General features: G+C 51.1%; 1 protein-coding gene across 3 annotated transcripts in view; it reads left to right on the forward strand.

The window, feature by feature from the left end:
* Positions 1-18,549, forward strand: part of LRRN2 (leucine rich repeat neuronal 2) — a 70,375-nt gene that overhangs the window by 37,408 nt on the left and 14,418 nt on the right. Inside the window, exons 1-2 of one of the 3 annotated variants that reach the window (XM_082396586.1) lie at positions 13,795-15,072; positions 15,826-15,959. The exons of 1 other annotated variant lie outside the window; for it this stretch is intronic. The gene's annotated coding sequence lies outside the window, so the exon portion shown is untranslated. Of the gene's footprint in view, positions 1-13,794; positions 15,073-15,825; positions 15,960-18,549 lie in introns of those variants that run through there. One more of the 3 variants, XM_082396587.1, reaches the window with a different exon arrangement.

Genomic DNA, 18,549 nt, shown 5'->3' on the forward strand with positions numbered 1-18,549 from the left:
AACAATAACACACATGCAAAAAACAAAAACAAAAACCCAAAAAGCATAGAAGTCCCAAGATTTTCCAGATCACATATTTCTGATCAAAAATAAAGGTACTTAAATCTCTGAGATGGGTTGGTTCAGTCCAAGCAGCTTGTCCCCAGCTCCTTCCCCTCATTTCACCCTTGTGTCTGGACTCCCCTCTTTTCTCACGGTGGAGGGCTTGCTCCCCCTCCCCGCATTTCCTTCCCATGATTTTGGGGTTGAGACTTCGGCCAAGTAGTGCAAGTAACCAAACATGGCGGCATAGAAACAGGGGTGGGCTGAAGCCCCCTGGGTTGTTTATTGCTGTGCTAAGAGAGCCGTTCCCCACCGGTACCTGGAGACTGACGCCTGCTCAGAGGCTTGCCTTGTGAACCTGAACCCCAGAGTGGAATCCTCTGACCCGCATCCAGACATGTGGGAGGAGAGGCTGTCCAAACCTTCCTCCATCCATTCTCTCTGTCTTTGTCGTTGGTGAAGAAGTATCACCCACGCACACATGGATACACACAACCTTTCAGTGTGAGCCTTTCTCCATTCCTGTTCCCTCTGGATGCTGTGTTATGATTTCTGCAGAAGACAGTATCTTGTGAAGAAAAGAGATCTCGTTCTAGAGCTGGACCAACCTGGCTCCAGTTTCAGCTCTGTGCAGCTTCTTGCCTGGCTCTGGGCCAGTGAGTCACCTCTGACCCTCCGTGTCCTCATCTGTGAAATGAGTCGAGGATGCCAGCCTCACAGAGATCGCCCTAACACTGCCAGTGCTCACGATGGTTAATTCCCCTCCATCCGCCTCCTCTCCCGGTGCAGGTGCAAGGTAGAGAAGGTTCTGGGGTGACTGGCAGAAGCCCTCTGCCCTGACCCCGTGGCTTGAAATAGACAAGTACAGAATCCAAATGGGATGAGCACATCAGCCTTCTCATTGTCACCTGCTACTCATCTAGTCTAGACACAGGGTTAGGCCTTCTCCAGCAGGACCCAAGCTAGCCACCTTTTACAGATGGGGTGGGTCTGCCCCCTTTACAGGAAGCCTCCTGTTAAGGACAACCCCACTGCCCGCCATGGGCCATCACACCATTTGTTCTTTTACCCCAACTGGCATTTGTTGAGCACCAACCATGTGCCAACCCCTGTGCGAGGCAAAGGGGAAGCCAGGCTAGAGCAGGGCCAGCCCCTGCTCTGGAGAAACTCAAGCTAGGGAGGCAGGCACTCCATGGCTCCTGCTGAACTAGGGTAGGTTCTGGAGGAGCAAGAGGAGGGAGGGCAGGGATTGTTACAAAGGAGGTGACAGTTGAGCTGGCACCGGAGGATCATTAAGAGCTCCCCAAGCAGAGAGTGGAAGGGCATTCCAGAACAACAAGTTCAAAGGCCTTGCAAGCACAAAAGAGAACAGCCAGTTGCTATACAGTTCAGGGAAAGAGAAGAGGAGGGGAGGCCCTGGAGAAGTGGGTGGGGATGGATGTGGGGGGCTGCTGCTAAAGCAGCCAAGGGGTCAAGGAGAGCCAGTGGCCTCCCTCATCACAAGCAGAGAGATGGAGAGGAGAGGCTGCACGATACAGATGGAAAACCTAGATGGCAATTATGGGATGTCAGGAAAGAGCACTGTACAGAGGAGAAGGGGCCTTCTGGCGACCCATGAAGGATTGGGAGATTCGGGTCAGTGTGGGCAGACGTGGCTTCTGACTGCCATTCACGTGTTACCAAGAAGCCATTCTCCCCTGGGGTCCCTTTTCTCTGATATTGCAGTAGTGCAGCAGGAGGGTGTAGGTGTGCACGTCCCTATCCATGCCTGCTGTGAAAAAGAACTCATTTATTGATCTCCTGCTGTGTGCCAGCACTATGCCAGATTCTTTGTCAGTATTACCTCATTGAATCCTCAAGATAACCCTTGAGGTGTTATTCCCATTTTACAGATATAGGAACTGACTCTCAGAGAGGTTAAGTAATTTGTTCAAGGTCACACAGCTAGTTAGAAGCAGAAGTAGGATTTGAACTCAAGTCTTTCCTATTCTAAAGACTTTGGTCTCTCCACTCTGCTGTGTAGAGCATTTGGCTCCCAGCTTCCTGAACCTGATCTCCTTCTAGCCCCTGGGGTTCTGGAGGGATTTATATGACATTGTTGCTGCCTTCATCATTAGAAGGCTGTCACTGGGGTGACAGAGAACAGCAGATATGGAGCTGTCACAACGGGAAAAATGAGGTGACGAGGAAGGCACTTCATCACTGCAGCTAGATTAGAGGCGGCCACAGCTCCGCCTGGCAAAAGACTCCCTGTCATAGTTCTGCTTCAGCTGTGTCCCCAGACTCGTCCTAGCCCCCCTCTTCAAGCAGGTAGAATCCAGGCCTCAAAATCCACTGCTGTTTCTGAAGGATGAAGAGACCTTTATGGAAAGGGGCCAACCCATCATCTTTAGAACTGACCAAGGAATCAGTAGAGCAGTGCTCCTTAGCATTTGGGGGTCATAGACCCCACTGAGGATCTGATACAAGCTATGGACCTTCTCTCCTGAAAAATGCACCCATACGCTCACGCTCACACATGTGCACACAAACACACAATTTCAGGTATTTTCCAGGCTCTTCAGTACATCTGTGGACTCGAGATTAAGTAGGCTTTTCCTCTCTGGAGATGCTGGGGGAATATGTTTATGATAAGCACAGTTGCTGACTGTGTTTACCCTTCTGACCCTTTCCATGTCCTGCAGCTCCTGGAGGAAGCAAAGGAAATGTATCAATAACTCAGATCCAGTAATTGCTTTTCAAGAATGTCTTTGGAGAGGTTGAAGCCCCAGGCCACAGGAGAGCTTTGGCTTCTCTGTATTTAAATTGTTCAGAGTCCTTCATGTCTATCAGGGCGTGGGTGGGCTGCCTGGACGCTGAGGAGTGGGCTCTGTGTCTAAAACTCTGCCAGGATGCTGGCTCCCGGAACCCTGGGAGCTCCTCCTTGCACTGGATTCACTGGAGAATGCTTTGGAGGAGAAAGCCCATTGCAAGGCCCTGAGGTCCTCCGCCTCCTCTGGAAGTTCCTGTCCCTCCCTGGCGGGAAGCACGTGCGCTCTTAATAGAGCTGCCTAATCACTTGTTTAAACTAGACATTTGGTGCGTAATGACTCCTGGCTGGGATCAGAAAAAGCCATCAGCCATCCTCTGCAGGGACCAGACCTGCCGGATGTGGTTTCATTGGCTGGAGGAGCAAGGGGTTGTTCTCCCTAAGGCAGTGCCCACTGTGTGGGAGCCCAGAGATGGGGGAACTTCTTAAGTTTGGGCAAAGACAGCTGACACCTTGCTCCCTTCCTTACCTCTTCTCCTGCTCCTGGACACAGGGTGATCCCAGAATGTGATGGAATGAGAAGGTGGAGAGGCAGAGCACCTGGGGTTGTTTCCCAGCTCTGCTAGGGGCACTCCAAGGGCAGCTTCTGGGACCAGTCTCCTGTGCACCTGACTTGCCACCCAGCTGGAGGAGACAGAAAATCTGCCAGTAACTTAGACTTCCCAGGCTCTGGGGTATGGCTAGAAAGCCAGCAGATTTGCTATTTGCCCAGAGTTTTGAGATCTGGGGAGAGAGATGCTGGAGAAATATAAGCTACAGCTGAGTTAATTATTATTATTTTTATCATTATTACAGACGAGAATGTTCCCCTGTTAATTCCCTGGGAAAATGACTGAAAACGAGCTGGCACCACCCAGGCCTTGAGCCCAGGAGAGCAAGCAATGGCAAAATAACAGCCTCCAAATCTGCTCCTCTCTTAGCTGGTTCACCTGGCTGGGCACTGTGCCTCTCCCCAACACACAAGTGCACACACACAGACACATGCACACAAACACATGTGCAGCCCACGCTGCTCCAGCAGAAGGGAGGGTACATAGCCCCTGGAGCACTTGTTCTTATCTCGGTGGAAGAAAACTGGCCAGGCTATATAGCAGAGCCCTGTGAGAGTTGGGGGAAAGACCCTCTGCTTTAGTTGTTCTGGAGATTTCTGTTGATAAGCACTTTTGCACACATCCATCCCATAGGCTCCCTCGCAGCCTGGCAGTTGGTGTGCTGAAGAGTGAGGGCTCAGCATCACACAGTGCTGGACCTGGATCTTGGCTCCTACATGTACTAGCTGTGGGACCTGGGCAAGTTGCTTAACTTCTCTGAGCCTCCATTTCCTCTTCAGTAAATATAACTGCCACTCTCAGGGGGTTGTTATGTGGGTCAGATAAGAATTAAGCTTTGTGAAAGGCCCAGTACAGAGTAAGTATTCAATGAAGTTTACCTACTAAAATTCAGAGCAGATATTCTTTTTTTTTTTTTTTTTTTAAATTAATTAATTTATTATTTTTTTTATTTTATGGCTGTGTTGGGTCTTCGTTTCTGTGCGAGGGCTTTCTCTAGTTGTGGCAAGCGGGGGCCACTCTTCATCACGGTGCGCGGGCCTCTCACTATCACGGCCTCTCTTGTTGCGGAGCACAGGCTCCAGATGCGCAGGCTCAGTAATTGTGGCTCACGGGCCCAGTTGCTCCGTGGCATGTGGGATCTTCCCAGACCAGGGCTCGAACCCGTGTCCCCTGCATTGGCAGGCAGATTCTCAACCACTGCGCCACCAGGGAAGCCCCAGAGCAGATATTCTTATCCCCATTTTACAAGTGAGAAGAAACTGGGGCTCTGTGAGATAGTCCCATCGCTGGTAAGTGGTGGAGCTGGGATTAGAATGCTGCTGTTTCCCTGGGAGATTTACATGGTGGCAGTATGGACTTGGGCATCCGTCGAGTTGGCCCTTTGCCCTCCCGCTGCTGCCAGCTCTGTCCTCCCTGGCCTGCCTGCACACATGGCCACCCCTCTGGGGACTTCTCAAAGGGGTCACCTGGACAGCACCTGCAGCTGTGGCTCAGTCTCTGCCAGGTGGGGGTGAGGGAGTGGGGATGGGTAGAGGAGACCCGGAAGCCAGAAGGAAGCATCAGGGCCTGGTGGGGGCGGGGAGAGGATGGTGATGGATGAGAGCAAAGTGGAGGAGGGGTGAGAAGAGGGGGGAGCGTTAAGAAAAGAGGTGGAGGCTGGGAGAAGACACAGACCCCACAGCTGGCTCCTGAGGAGCCCCATGGCTGGACTCGTCTGGCTCCGTTTGCTGAGACTACTGAATGCACCTTCCAAGAGGAGCTTCCTGTTGGGTAACAGTAAAACATCCATAAGCTTGGTGGCAAATCCAGCCATTAAATTTATTTTTCAAACATAATGTGATTGAATTTATGGTACATAAATTATATCTCAATGCTGCTATTTATATATAATTATGTAATAATTATATATACATGTATATACATATATATATACCTACATATGCATATACATGCATATGTATAAGTTTATATATATATAAAATGGGGTTGTCAAGAACACTGGTTCTTGCCCCTTCCTAGTTGTATGAGCTTGGGCCCAAGGCTTAACTTCTTTTAGTCTCAGTTCCTTCATCTAAGGATTAAAAGAGGTGATGTGTGGCAAGTCCCTGGCAGAGAAAAAGCCCTTAATGAAATTAGCTAATTGTTTTGCATCTGTTTTAGCTGGACAAGGTGTATGCCATTGCCCCTAGTTTAGGATTAAGGAAACTGAGCCCAAGAGAACTGTCTACAGGTCTGGAGGGCAGGCACTGGGTAGAGCTCGGTGAACGTTTGCAGAGCGAAAGGCGTTTCTCCCCTTGCTGGCACAACTCTGGGCACCTGAAGAGGCTGAGGAGGGAGGCCCTGTGGCCCAGGGGCCAGCTGGATCCCAGGGGGACAGTGGGCCTCCCCAGAACCGCTGGGGCTGGGCTGGACTCCCCTAGGCTTGCTCGCACGGGAGGAACTCTCACAAGCCAGGAGCTGAGAGGGCTGCCAGGTTAGGGAGGCCTCAGGGTGGGGTCCTTGGCAGGCACGCGAGCCCCAGACACGCTTCCGCAGCCGGGAGGCAGGAGCCTGGGTGGGCTCCTCTTGGGGCAGATGAGCTAAAATGCAGTTTCTTGGCAAGACATGCCTTTTTTATTTCCACCTCTCTCTCACCCAGGAAGTTCTTCCCCACATCCAGCCACAGCAGCCTATGGTCTTTCATCTGGTTTCCTGACCTCTGGGTCCTTAGAGGAGATGGACTTGGCTTCAGGTCCCAGCCAGACACTCTCCCTGAGGCGGCCAGGAGGACAGGTTGGACCCCCTGAACATGCCAGCATGTTCTCAGCGCTTGGGTGTGACCTTTCACGAGGCACATTCACACATTCTAGGTGTGGTGGGTTAGGAGGTCAGGGTCCTGGAGAATGCCTAGTCCCACCCCAGCTTCACCCTGGAATTATTTTCCTAGCTGGGCGCCTGGAGTGGAACCCATTCCGAAGGTTGAAACAGGAAAAAAGTCACCAACCTTAAGAGGTAACAGGGAGCAGTGTTGTGAACCTCGGCCTCTGCAGTCAGCCTGTCTGGGCTTGCTTCTCTGCTACATACTACTTACAAGATCCTCCTGGGCAGGCTTCGTAATATCTGTAAGCCTCACTTTCCTTATCTGTAGTATGGGGCTGCCAGAAGTTCCTACTCTGAGGGTGTGGGGGGATTCAGTGAGACCCTGCATGGGAGACACTGAGCTTGGTGCCGAGTAGATACTGAAGCTCGGGTTGGAGGCCTGGCCCTGAGATAGCGCGCTGAGAGTGCCCTGTGAATGGTGATACACACACGGGGTCAGTGCTGGTGATCATACCGCCCAGACTGCAGCCAGCAGACCTTAGGCCAGGGCCTGATGCTTGGGCTAGGGGGAGCAGGCAATCACAGTTGGGGTCCCCCTATGTTCAGTGAATGCATTCATGAAGCAGCAAGGAGGCCAGAAAAAAGCAAAGAAGAGAAAAGAAACCCCAGCAAATTCTCCTCTGTCCTCCCCCAGCTCTGCAGCTCCTGGGGGAACTGAGCTGCATAATACAATGGGATTTAATAAAATGCCTTTAACTCACAAAGTTTGTCTGCTGCCAGCTCCTTAATTAAATTGCCTAATGCTGCTTTGCGATGGCAGCACAAACTCCTGTGTTTAAAGAGCACGGTGTTGCCATGGCACTCCCCCGACAGGACGAGCCAGCTGTGGAGGAGCATGCAGATGAGACATGGGGCCTGGCCCCGCCCGCGGTATCCAACACACACACACACACACACACACACACACACACACACACGCACACACACACACACACACACACGCGCGCGCGCGCGCTCTCTCTCTCTCTCTCTCTCTCTCTCTCTCTCTCTGCAATAGACTCTGGTCTGGTTTTCCTGGGAAAGGATTTAATCCTTGCTAAGAATGCTGAGCCGAGGCTTTAGAAAGAGGAGACTCGGGGCCATCTGAGCAGAGCAGAGCTGGCCAACTGGTATGGCAGTGGGTCCCAGGCCCAGCCCTGCGAGGCTGGGCAGCCAGGTGTCTCCCTAGCTGCCCGCTCCTACAGCAAGCAGCTGCCTCCATTTCCCCCGGTGCACCATCCAAATCCACTTGTCTATGTGTGATGAGACCCAAGAAGGGTGGGTAACACTGGACGAGAGTCTGATTGGTTTGATGAGAAAGGGGGTATGTTTTTTCACACATGGAGGGCGGAGGAAAGAAACTCACTTGCTTATGGATTTTTCCTTTAGATGCAGTGTTTCTCAGCCCTAGCTTCACAGTAACACCAGTTGGATATTTTTCCCAATATTTTATTATGAAAAATTTCAAATATACAGCAAAGTTGAAGGAATTTTACCGTGAGCAATCATATACCCACTACCTAGATTCTACCATTAACCTTTTATGAGACTTGCTTTATCACATCTCTTTCCATCTATCCATCAATCCATCTTATTTTTGGTGCATTTTAAAGTAAATTGCAGACATTAGTACACTTTTCCCTAAATACTTTAACAACTATGGAGTTCAACTTTATTTTACTGTTTTGTTTTTCTTTTGATGTAAAATTTACATACAAAGAAATTCTGGGGAGTTTTAATTCCATGCCTGCATTGTACCCCCAGAGACTGATTTTAACTGGTCTGGAGTGGGATGTAGGCATCAGTATATTTTAAAAGATCCCCATATGAATCTATGGTGCAGCCAGAGTTGGAAAACAGAGATAACAGGAGACAAAGGATTGTAGTTTTTTTCTCCTAAGGAGAATGTGGAGCTCTGGTTGACCTGTCCCCTGCCTATCCTTCCAACCCCACTCCCCTTCCCCCCGGCGCTCTCCGTGCATACATCACATGTCCATGTTTATGCTTCTGTTAGGATGGATCTCTGTGTACATGTGAATCCACTCGTTCTCATGTTAGCCTTATAAGGTCTCATATGTCCCAATGGCAAAATCCATTTCTGTTTCGGATATTGAATAAGTCACAGAGATGAAGCCAAACAAGTTCTCTTATGATGACCAGGGTACTATGATGACCAGGATTGTGGCAGCAGTGGATGAGGGATAATGATGCTAGTGGAGGGTGTTCAAAGTGATGTGTGGTGATGACAGTGAGCGAGGGGGTCCTAGTGATCACAGCTGAGGACAATGATGACAATGGGGTGGTGACATGGATGGAGATGGTGTGCTGCAGGTGGGGTGACCACCGTGCTGGTAAATCTCAGGTGACAGCATCATGGTGGCAGTTATCATGTTGATGCTGCTGATGTTTTCCTTCCTGTGAGGGCGGCGTGCAAACAGATGCTCATTCGCCACGCTGATACACATCTGGGAAGAATGTTGGTTGTCGTATGGCAGGAAGCTAGCTTGGTCCCCCCATTTGAGAACCCCACTGCTGCAAGGTGCAGCTCCTTCCAAAATTCTGAGAGGCCACCTGAGAACCTTATTCCCCCCTGGAGCCCTGGAAGAGGCCCGACAGAGAGGCAGCAGCCCCACATTTAGCCACCCTGTTCCGTTGCACTTTAACAAGACAACTCCAGCATTAAGTATGAGCGGATCATTAGGAACGTTTATTTAAGATGAACAGCTCTGAGCCAGCCGGACTTGGGATACCAGCCATCCCATGATCGATAGAGATTTTATTTGCTGCCTGCGTGGTTTCCTGTTCCTTTCATGCCTGGTAAGCTTGAGGGAGGAGAGAGGAAAGTGCTCTGGTTCCTCTCTTAACCCAGGCAGTAGAGGGCAAAGGAATGCAAAACCCCAGCACTCCTATCTCTCACCACAGTACTTAGCTGGCACCCCTCTGCATTGTCCTGGGCTACTGGGATGAGAATGAGGTTGGGATGCTAAGATATACTACTTTAAGTATATATATCAAATATATATTAATATGTATATATGAATAAGCCCAGGAATTGATGCTGAAAAATACCTTAATAATGTTGTCCAACCCTTTCACTTTACAGATGAGAAACCTAGGGCCAAGTGGGCAACAAATAAAATCTCTGTTGAGAAGGACAATAAAAATACTCTTCATGTATGTAATATCTCTAATGAGGCAAAGACACCTCACACCTGTGATCTGTTTGGATCACAGCCCTGTGAGCTGGCAAGGAACTTCCTTCCTACCCACCTGACAGCTCCTGAGTCGATCCCAGATCGTTTCCACTAGCAGTGAGCCTAGGTGGTATTTGTGTAGCACTCACAGCTCATAGCGTATTTCACACTCATGTTTTCATTAGATCTGAACCAGATCTCTGGACAGAAAAGATGGAAGGAACTAGTCTTATCCCCATTTTTCAGAGGTGAAAACTGAGGTTCATGGAGGTTAAGCATTTTGCCAACCTTGCACAGTTAGTAAGTGGTAGAGTGGGAACCAGAATCCAGGATCCCAGCATGAGTTTACTGGGGCTGCCGTATCAAAGTACTACAAACTGGACTGGATGGCTTAAATAACAGAAACTTAATTGTCTCAGGTTCTGGAGGCTAGAAGTCTGAAATCAGTGTGTCAGAAGGGTGGCAGGACCAGGCCGTGGTCTTTCTGAAACCTGTAGGGGAGACTCCTTCTTTGCCTCTCCCAGGCTCTGGTCCTGGCTTCCCTGGCTCGCAGCTGCAGCACTTCAATCACGATCTCCATCACCACATTGAATTCTTCCTGTGTCTCTGTGTCTGTGTCCAAATTTCCCTCTTCTTATAAGAACACCAGTCATTGGATTAGGGCCCACCCTAACCCAGTATAACCTCATCTTTACTTGATTACATCTGCAAAGACCCTGTTTCCAAATTAAGGTCACATTCACAGGTTCTGGGAGTGGGACTTCACTGTATCTTTGGCGGGGGGTTGCGGGGGGGGCACAATTCAATACATAATGATCCCTGACCTAAGCCAGTGGCCTGCCACAATGCAGTTTGCATCCTGTGCTCCATCCCATTCATTTTCTCCTCCTCGTCTTCTACTACCAAGGACGAGGTGCTCCCCTCTCCTGCAATGCAGAAAGTGGGGCTCTGGCTCGGAGCACTTTTCATCATCTGCTCTTCCCAAATGATTACAAGCTACTAAGGTGGACTCATGAAATATGGGCAGGCTTTTTGTCCTTTTTATTCCCAGACAGTAAAAATCATTAAGGCTCGCTCTTAATTAGTTTCATTTCGAAGCTTCTAAATATTGATTTAACCTACACTCCTTTGTACTTGCTGCAGTCACTGAATTATGCCTGTTATTGATCATGAGATGGAAGTGCTTCTATCCACTGGGCTCCGGGCCCTGGAAGGCACTGGTCCCCCAGTGGGTGTGTGGGGCTCAGAAGGCATTGATGGGCTTGGAGGAAAGAAGCCCCTGCCAGATTGGAAAGGGCCTTCCCTTAAAGAAGGGCTGTTCAGCTTAGGCTGGGGGCCAGTTTCTTTCTCTTGGGTTGGCCCAGGCTCAAGGGAATTTGAATAAGAAGTCAGCTGGAAATCTCCCATTCCATTCTGGGCCTGAAGAGAGCTGGGCAGTGGGAGCTGGAAGAGGGTGATGTGGGGTCGGAGTGTAGAGCAGGGGCTTTGGCAGGCAGCCAGACCTTGTCTGAGTCCTGGCTTTACCAGCTGGATGTTCTTGTGCAAGGTACCTACCTATCCTCCACATCTGTGAAATGGGGCTAGTAATCCCCGTATCTTACTGTGGTTTTGAGCATTGAGTGCAACCACTCATTTCAGAGCCCAGCCCAAGGCCCGGCTCATAGGCAGTCCTTGGCCAATGGCTACCATTTTTAACATTGCCGTCCCACTGAGAAAGCAAGTCTGGACTTGGAGGCACACTGTCTTTTAGCCCTGGCTCCATTACTTGTTTGCTGTATGATCTTGGGCAAGTCACTTAATATCTTTTCCATTAAAATGGGGATAATGTCATCTATGACCTTGCAAGGCTATTGTGAATATCACACAGGATCGTGGAGATGGAAGAATTTAAATTGCAAGGTGCATCCAGTCATAATAGATATTATTGATGGCTATAGTACCATTGCCTTAGATGCCCTCTTGGCTGCCCTCTACCTCCAATATCATGTCCAGACTGTTCTGGCTCCAGCCTGCTGCTCCAGCCTCTTCACATCACCTACACTCTTGGAAACTAAGGGGGACCACTCAGTTCTTGGAGTTCACTTCATCATTTTTATCCCAGGACCTTTGCTCCTGGTGTCCCCAGTATGTAGAGAATGGTCTTCTACCATCTGTGCATCTGCTGACCTAGGCAACACTTCCCTGGGAGGTTTTTTTACAACAACTTTATTGAAGTACATTGCATACCATCAAATCTACCCATTTTTAGTGTATAATTCAATGACTTCTAGAAATTTCCTCGCAGAATTGTGTTTTCTCCTCCAGACTATGCCCCTGTTGTCCTTGGTAAGTACTTCTGTGACAATTCTTATCATACTTTAGTAGAGTGTTTTGTTTTGTTTTGTTTTGTTTTTAAATTTGTGACTCCCGCCTGCCCTCCCCATGACCTTGTATCCCTATCCCCTCACAGTGCCAGCATACAGTCAGGGCTCTATTAATGCTCATTGGGTAGAGAGCTTCCTTGTGGCTGGGACAGAGAAGGTGAGAGGGGTCTGGAAAACTCAACTCATCTATCAGGATAATGATAAGGAGTTCATCATACACATAGGTTTTTTTTTTTTTTTAATGACTTTTTATTTATTTATTTATTTATTTTTGGCTACACTGGGTCTTCATTGCTGTGTGCAGGCTTTTTCTAGTTGCAGTGGGCAGGCTTCTCATTGCAGTGGCTTCCCTTGTTGCAGAGCATGGGCTCTAGGCGTGTGGGCTCAGTAGTTGTGGCACTCAGGCTTCAGTAGTTGTGGCTCCCAGGCTCTAGTGCACAGGCTCAGTAGTTGTGGCATGTGGGCTCAGTAGTTGTGGCTCGTGGTCTCTGGAGTGCAGGCTCAGTAGTTGTGGCGCATGGGCTTTGTTGCTCTGCAGCATGTGGGATCTTCCCAGACCAGGGCTCGAACCTGTGTCCCCTGCATTGGCAGGCAGATTCTTAACCACTGCGCCACCAGGGAAGTCCCCACGTAGTTTTAATTGAGCGTTCCTAGCGGGCACTGTTCTCCTTTACAGAATTCTAATCTCATCTGGAGGGTCCTTGGAGGTTATCTAGCCCAGTGATTCTCCATGCGCATACATCAGATTCGCCTGGAGGGTTTGCTCAACCACAGGTAACTAGGCCCCGCCCTCTGAGTTCCTGATTCCGGAGGTCTGGGGTGGGCTTGAGAATCTGCACGTCTAACAGGTTTCCAAGTGATGCTGATACTGCTGGTTCAGGGACCTCAGCTTTAGAACCACTGCTCTAGCCCAGCCTCCTCATTTCACAGATGAGGAGCCCGAGGGCTAGAGAAGTAAGAGGACACACTCCAAGGTCTGTCCCAGGCCAGAACTAGAACCCAGCCCTGTCCTGTCCCATGTCCTCTACCACCAGTTCTCATGCCCTGACCTCTCCTTCCCACCCTGACTTCAGAGAAGCTGGATAGGGGCACAGAAGGTCAGACAGGGCTTCTGACAAATGCTCTCCACAGGCCTGACCCCGAGCTGGGGAGGGATGATGGGGGCGCTGCTGAGGGAGAGGCCAGCAGGCCGAGGAGGGGAGCAGGGGAAGAGGAGGGCCACGGGAGGGGGAGCGCATGAAGGCGTGAGCAGGGCAGGCCTGGAGGAGGCGATGAGGACTGACAGGCCATTCTTACTGCGGTTGGGGATGGAAAAAACCCACTGCGGGGCCTCAGCTGCAGCCATTTATCTCTCAGGCCTGCCCGAGACAGCTGACAGAAGGAGAAGGCAGTGAGCCACTCTGAGACCAAGGCTCCTTCCGCCTCGTGATTTATCTCTGAGCTTCATCTGGCAAACCTGCTGATGAAACGAGTCTCCTTTTCTCTCCGCCTCATCAATTTTCATTCTGATTTCATTTTCTTTTTCCCTTAGAAGAGCTTTGGCCTTTCTCCTTGTTTAACTGGTCTGTTCCCCATTTGCTCTGCCTCTTTCTCCTCAGCCCCCCAGGCCCCAAACCCTCTCCCCAGGCACTCCTCCCACACCCACACCCACCATGCCTTGGTGCTTCTCTCACTACTAGTTCTGGGCTCCTGAGTCACAGAGTTGCCCTCGAGGGGCTCACAGTCTGAGAGAGGAGTTGAGCATCACAGTGGATATGGGTTCTTCAAGGATGGGGGAAGGAGCAAGGGATTGATTAGTGGGGCGTGGGTGGTGGTCAGGGAAGACTTCAGAGAGGGGCAGTGTGAGCTGAGACTTCAGAGATGGGAATACACAAGCGGTGACAGGGACTTATGGGCAAGGCCCCTGCATGTGCAAAGGCACGGGGGCAGGAAAGAGCATTGCTTGCATCTCTCTGAAGCCTTCCCTCTCCTTCCGCTGCACCTAACTCCCAGGGATCCACTGTGTCTGAAGGGCTGCAGGAGGGAGCCTTTCAAGAATGCTGCAGGGTCTACCCAGCACCCCGGCTAACTCTAGGAAGGGCAGGGAGAATTATAGGGAGAGAGGCGGGAGAGGCTCGAGGTCAGTAGCTGGGCTTGGCTGCCCCTCTGGCTTGTGCCTATGGCCAGTGTGGAATGTCCTCAGGCTGCGGTCAAGCTGGGACATTTAGAGCTCTGCTAGGAGGGGGCCCTCTCGACCCTTCCAAGGAGCACCTGGGCAAACAGAGGAGCTGCTCACCTAAGCCAGGAAGAGTGAGCTGTTGGGTGAGAGTGTGTCAGACATTGGTGATCTGTAAATGAACTGAGTTCTAGAGCCTTCTCGAGTCCTAAAGACTAGAACTGGACCCTGGTTGGAGGCCCCGGGGAGTGCTTAAAGTTGACCCAGGAGAGGGCAGCTCCGTCAGGAAGGAGTGTCAGACTGAGATGGAAGGGTTCCTAGGAGAGGCTGCCTGCGTGAGAGGCCACATGACCATGGACAGGCCGTCTGGTGCGGGCCTGGTACACAGGTGGCCTGGAAGCCAGGGACTGTGCCTCAGACAGACCGAGGTAGATGAAAAGGGAAGAGCGCTCCAGTGAGCGCCAGGCACTTAGCAGGCATCATTCTTGCAGATTTCCCCCCATGAGGTAGGCTCTCTCCCTGCATTAGGAGGAATCTGAGTAAGGATGCTTGAGGTCATACAGCCAGCACCAGGATTCAGATGCAGAGCCGACTCCAAAGCCCTCCTTTGAACCGCTAACCTAAGATCTCAGAGTGTCCACAGGATTTCCAGAGGGGGCGCCTGAGGGAGCTCCAGAGGGGGCGGATCATCGTAGGGTGGAATCCAGAGGCAGAAAGTTAAGTCAGAAGTGCCTTCTCCATCAAAGGAAGGGCTACAGTGGCCATGCAGCGGCCAGAGCCAGGGCAGGGGAGCCCGGGTGTGTGCCTACAGGAGGTGCGTTCTGGGTCTCCTTCACGAGGCCAGACTCAGGTCCACCTGCTCTTCCGGAGCTCCGAAGCAACCAGCCCCCTTCTGTTCTCGTGCCCTGCCCTTCCTTGCCTTTCTTTCTCTCCTTCCACAGGTATCTTCTGAGCTCCTACTGTGTGCCAGACTGTTGGAGGAACTGGCAACTTGGAGCACAGTTCTTCCCCCGAGGGCCTCACAGTCTGGAGGGAGAGACAGACAGACAAGTAAACAGCCAGTGGATGATGGAGGGACGCTGAGGCACCAGAGGAAGGAGCCCAGGAGAGGCATGGAGGGGTCAGAGGAGGTTTCCTGAGGATGGGCAGATAGTCAGCAGAAGGCTGGCGGCGTGTGGCGGTGGAGCTCAGCCTGGCGCTGCTCTCCAGGCCCCTGCAAAGCTGGCTCCACTCCCCTGAAGCCTCTTTGGTGCAGTGCAACCAGACAAAAATGACTGTGGGCTACCTACTGGCGCCCTCCACTCCTACTTAAGAAATAACGAGGCAGGCTCCCTTCCAGGCAGTAGAATTGCAACACCCACTGTCCAGGGCCAGTCCAGAGACCTGGGAATGTAGATATTTCTTCCTGGGAACAAGTCCCTTCCCTCCCGGGCCAGGAAAGGGTTTTTACTGGAACTGACTCTTCTCACTCCAGAGGGGAGGGGAGGGCAAGGGTAGACAAGAGAAACCTCATCCTTTCACCAGGAGATGCCCTCTCATTTTTCTCCCTTCTCTCCTCCAGTCTCCCCAGTATCCTCCACTCTTGAAATTCAGCTTCTGGCACCAGAATCATGGAAATAGAAAGGGCTGGTGTATGAGACGCAGCTGGGTTCACACTCAGGCTCTTCCACATTCTAGCTGTGGCACCTGGGTCTGATCCCTTGTCTCCACTGAGCTTGAGGTTTCTCTTCTAAAAAGTACCTACTTACAGGGTTGTTGGGAGGATGGGATGAGGTATCTCTAAAGTGGCCAGCAAATAGAAATCCTGCACATAGAAGGCACTCGGGGGCGTCGTATCTTCCCTCTGACACTTTGATTTATGTCATCCTTCCAGCGGCATCAACTAGAGTTGAAGGGACTCACCTCACTCAAAGAGAGAGGCTCTGCAGACTCATCATTTTCAAGCTTTTATAGCTGCGACTCAAGGGCAAAAATGCACAATTTTGCATCACATCCGTCTGTACACAGGTGTGTGTGTGTGTATGTGTGTGTAAAACAGAGGGGAAAAATTTCTCAAAACAACGCTTAGTCTAGCTACATACAATGCACTCTATTTTCTATTTCATTTTTTTAATGTATATTGTTATCCACTTTAAACTGTTTTCATGACCCACTAATGGGTTGCGATTCATAGTTCATGGCTGTAGAACACCTCCCACCCTTACCAGGAAATTCTGCACTGCACTAGGCTCTGAGAAGACAAAAATAAATAACAAACCATCCTTTCCTCCAGGAGCTCACAGCCTGGCTGAGAACACAGGCTCTCAGAATGACAATAAGGAAGGTGCTGTTACCGTGGAGGTCTGTTCAGAGTCTCTGGGACTGCGGTGGGTGTCACCACCCTTCTAGGAGGGCCTCTGGGAACATGTCACAGAGGAGGTGGCATTTGGGATGGGTTTTTATGGCTGAAGAGGAGTTTGATAGTTGAAGTTGGGGAGAGGTTTTGCTGGTTGAGTGAGAGGCCTGAGGAGGAGAAGGAAATAGCAAGTCTAGTCTAGGAGGAGCATGAGGTGCCTGGGAACGAGTGGGTCACTCAAGGGTGAGGAGGCCGCTGTGAGAGTCAAGACAAGAAATGAAAAGGGCACGTTAGCGTGAGCACTGTGGTGGGTGTGTGTGAGGTGGGAGAGGGACGTGTCACCATGGCGGAGATTTCCAGTCTTGGAGACTGGTGGATGGCAGTGCCTCCTGAGCAGGTTTGGTGGGAGATGTTGGGCTTGGGACAAGTTGAGTGCGAGGAGCCTCTGAAATGGGCAAGTGGAGAGGTCTGGGGCAGTTAGAAGTGAGTCTGGGTCTCTCCTTCCTGGTCACTCCCCCATTTGTCCTCTGCCTGGTGCCCCAGATTCTGTAATCAGATTACCTAGGGGTCTGGCAACAAAAAGGGGCCAGCAGTGCTGCCCCAGGAGGTGGCCAAGACCCAGCAGGGCTTTGGGGAAGGGCTGCCAGGAGGTTATCCTGCCATCTTCTTGCCTCAAGGCAGCATGACACTCACAGGCCCAAGTCATAGGATTCCAACCGGAGAGGGGACCCTAGGGCGTAGAGCAATTTCTAGATATGGGAATGGTAAAACAAGAAAGAGGAATAAGAGGAATCAGTCTCCCTTCCTGGAGATCGCTGAGTAAGTGTGAGACCCTGAGAAGCTATAGCCACTATGAAGCAGGAGGATGAATTAAGTGAATTTCAGGTCTGAGGTTCTGGTGTTCCCTAAAGCCAGAGTCAACTGTTTCCAAAGACCCTGGTTCCAAGTTGCGATGGAGAAGGAAGGGGAATTCTGGGTTTAAAAGATGAAACTGATTGATGATGATAGAAGTCAGGACAATGGTTAACTCCAGGTGGGGGCTGGACATTTACTGGGAAGGGCCACATAGGAACCTCGGGAGGGCTGGAAATACTTAATATCTTGCTATGGGTGGTGGTTGTACTGGTATCTACTAAGGTAGAAATTCATCAAGCTGTGCACTTGGGATTCGTGCCAGTTATATACTCTCCTGTATGTAAGTTATACCATAATAGAAAGAAAAAGTTTCCGACGATAGGTGAGAGATGAGAAGTAGGGGCTAAGATGGGAGGAGAGGCAATGGTGAAGGGGGCAATGAAGGCAACTAACAGGCACGTCATAGACCTTGCATCCTGGCTCCTCACAGCAGTTCTGTGAGAGGGTCTCATCCTCATTTCCCAGCTTGGGTCGTCTAACTTTGTCCAAGGTCACTCAGTGAGCGGCAGAGCCAAACTCAAACTCTGATCACAGAGCCCAGGCTCCTTCCGCTCCACCACTCCTCCTTTGCATAAGTTATTTATGGAATTCAGACTCTGGAAGACTAGATAAACGCTGAGGTCTCCTCCAGCTCTGAGGTCCTGGCTGTCTGTGATTAAATGAGAGGTGGGAGTGAGGGGCCATGCTCACCTCTCGGGAGGAGCCGGAGGCCAGGTGTACAGATGGAGCGATGGCCTCCCCCACCTCTGCATCCCCCAACCCAGCGCTTATCTGCTGGTGAGGAGGCTGGAGTTTATCAATGCTACACTCAATTATGCTGCCCATCTGTCTCCGCAGCTCAGGGGGACCTGGCACTGAAGCAGCAGGGAAGGCCAGGCAATTGATCACTGCCGAGCTGTTCCTCCCTCCGGAGGGCTCCCAGCTCAGGGCGGCTGGGCAGAGGCTGTGGGGAGGGGAGAGGAGTTGGGGGAGGGAGAGGCTCTGCATCCACCAGCCACCTGGAGGAGCAACGCTGTCAGTGCTGGCAGGAGCTCGGGACTGTCCTGGGGGCAGGGCCAGAGATGGAGGAAAGAGAGAAGAGCAGCTCCGGCTCCTGACGTCAGCTTCTCCAAAATTCTTCATTTAGGGCTTTGCCAAGGGTTGGAGTTTAATGGGGAGTATACGGGATCAATTCCATACTTTCTGCTAAATCCAGAGCTGCTGCCGGGAGGAGGTGGGTCCGTTGGGGCTTGCAGAGCCAGCCCTTCCAAGAGAAACTTTGCTCCTGCAGTGGGCAGCCCTGCTTCCCCTGCCACTGACGGTCATGGCTCCAGCTGTCCCTGAACAAAGAGGAGCGCCCAGCCCCCA

The sequence above is a fragment of the Balaenoptera borealis genome (genome assembly GCF_965194805.1).
Source record: "Balaenoptera borealis genome assembly, chromosome: 1".
Lineage (NCBI taxonomy): Eukaryota > Metazoa > Chordata > Mammalia > Artiodactyla > Balaenopteridae > Balaenoptera > Balaenoptera borealis.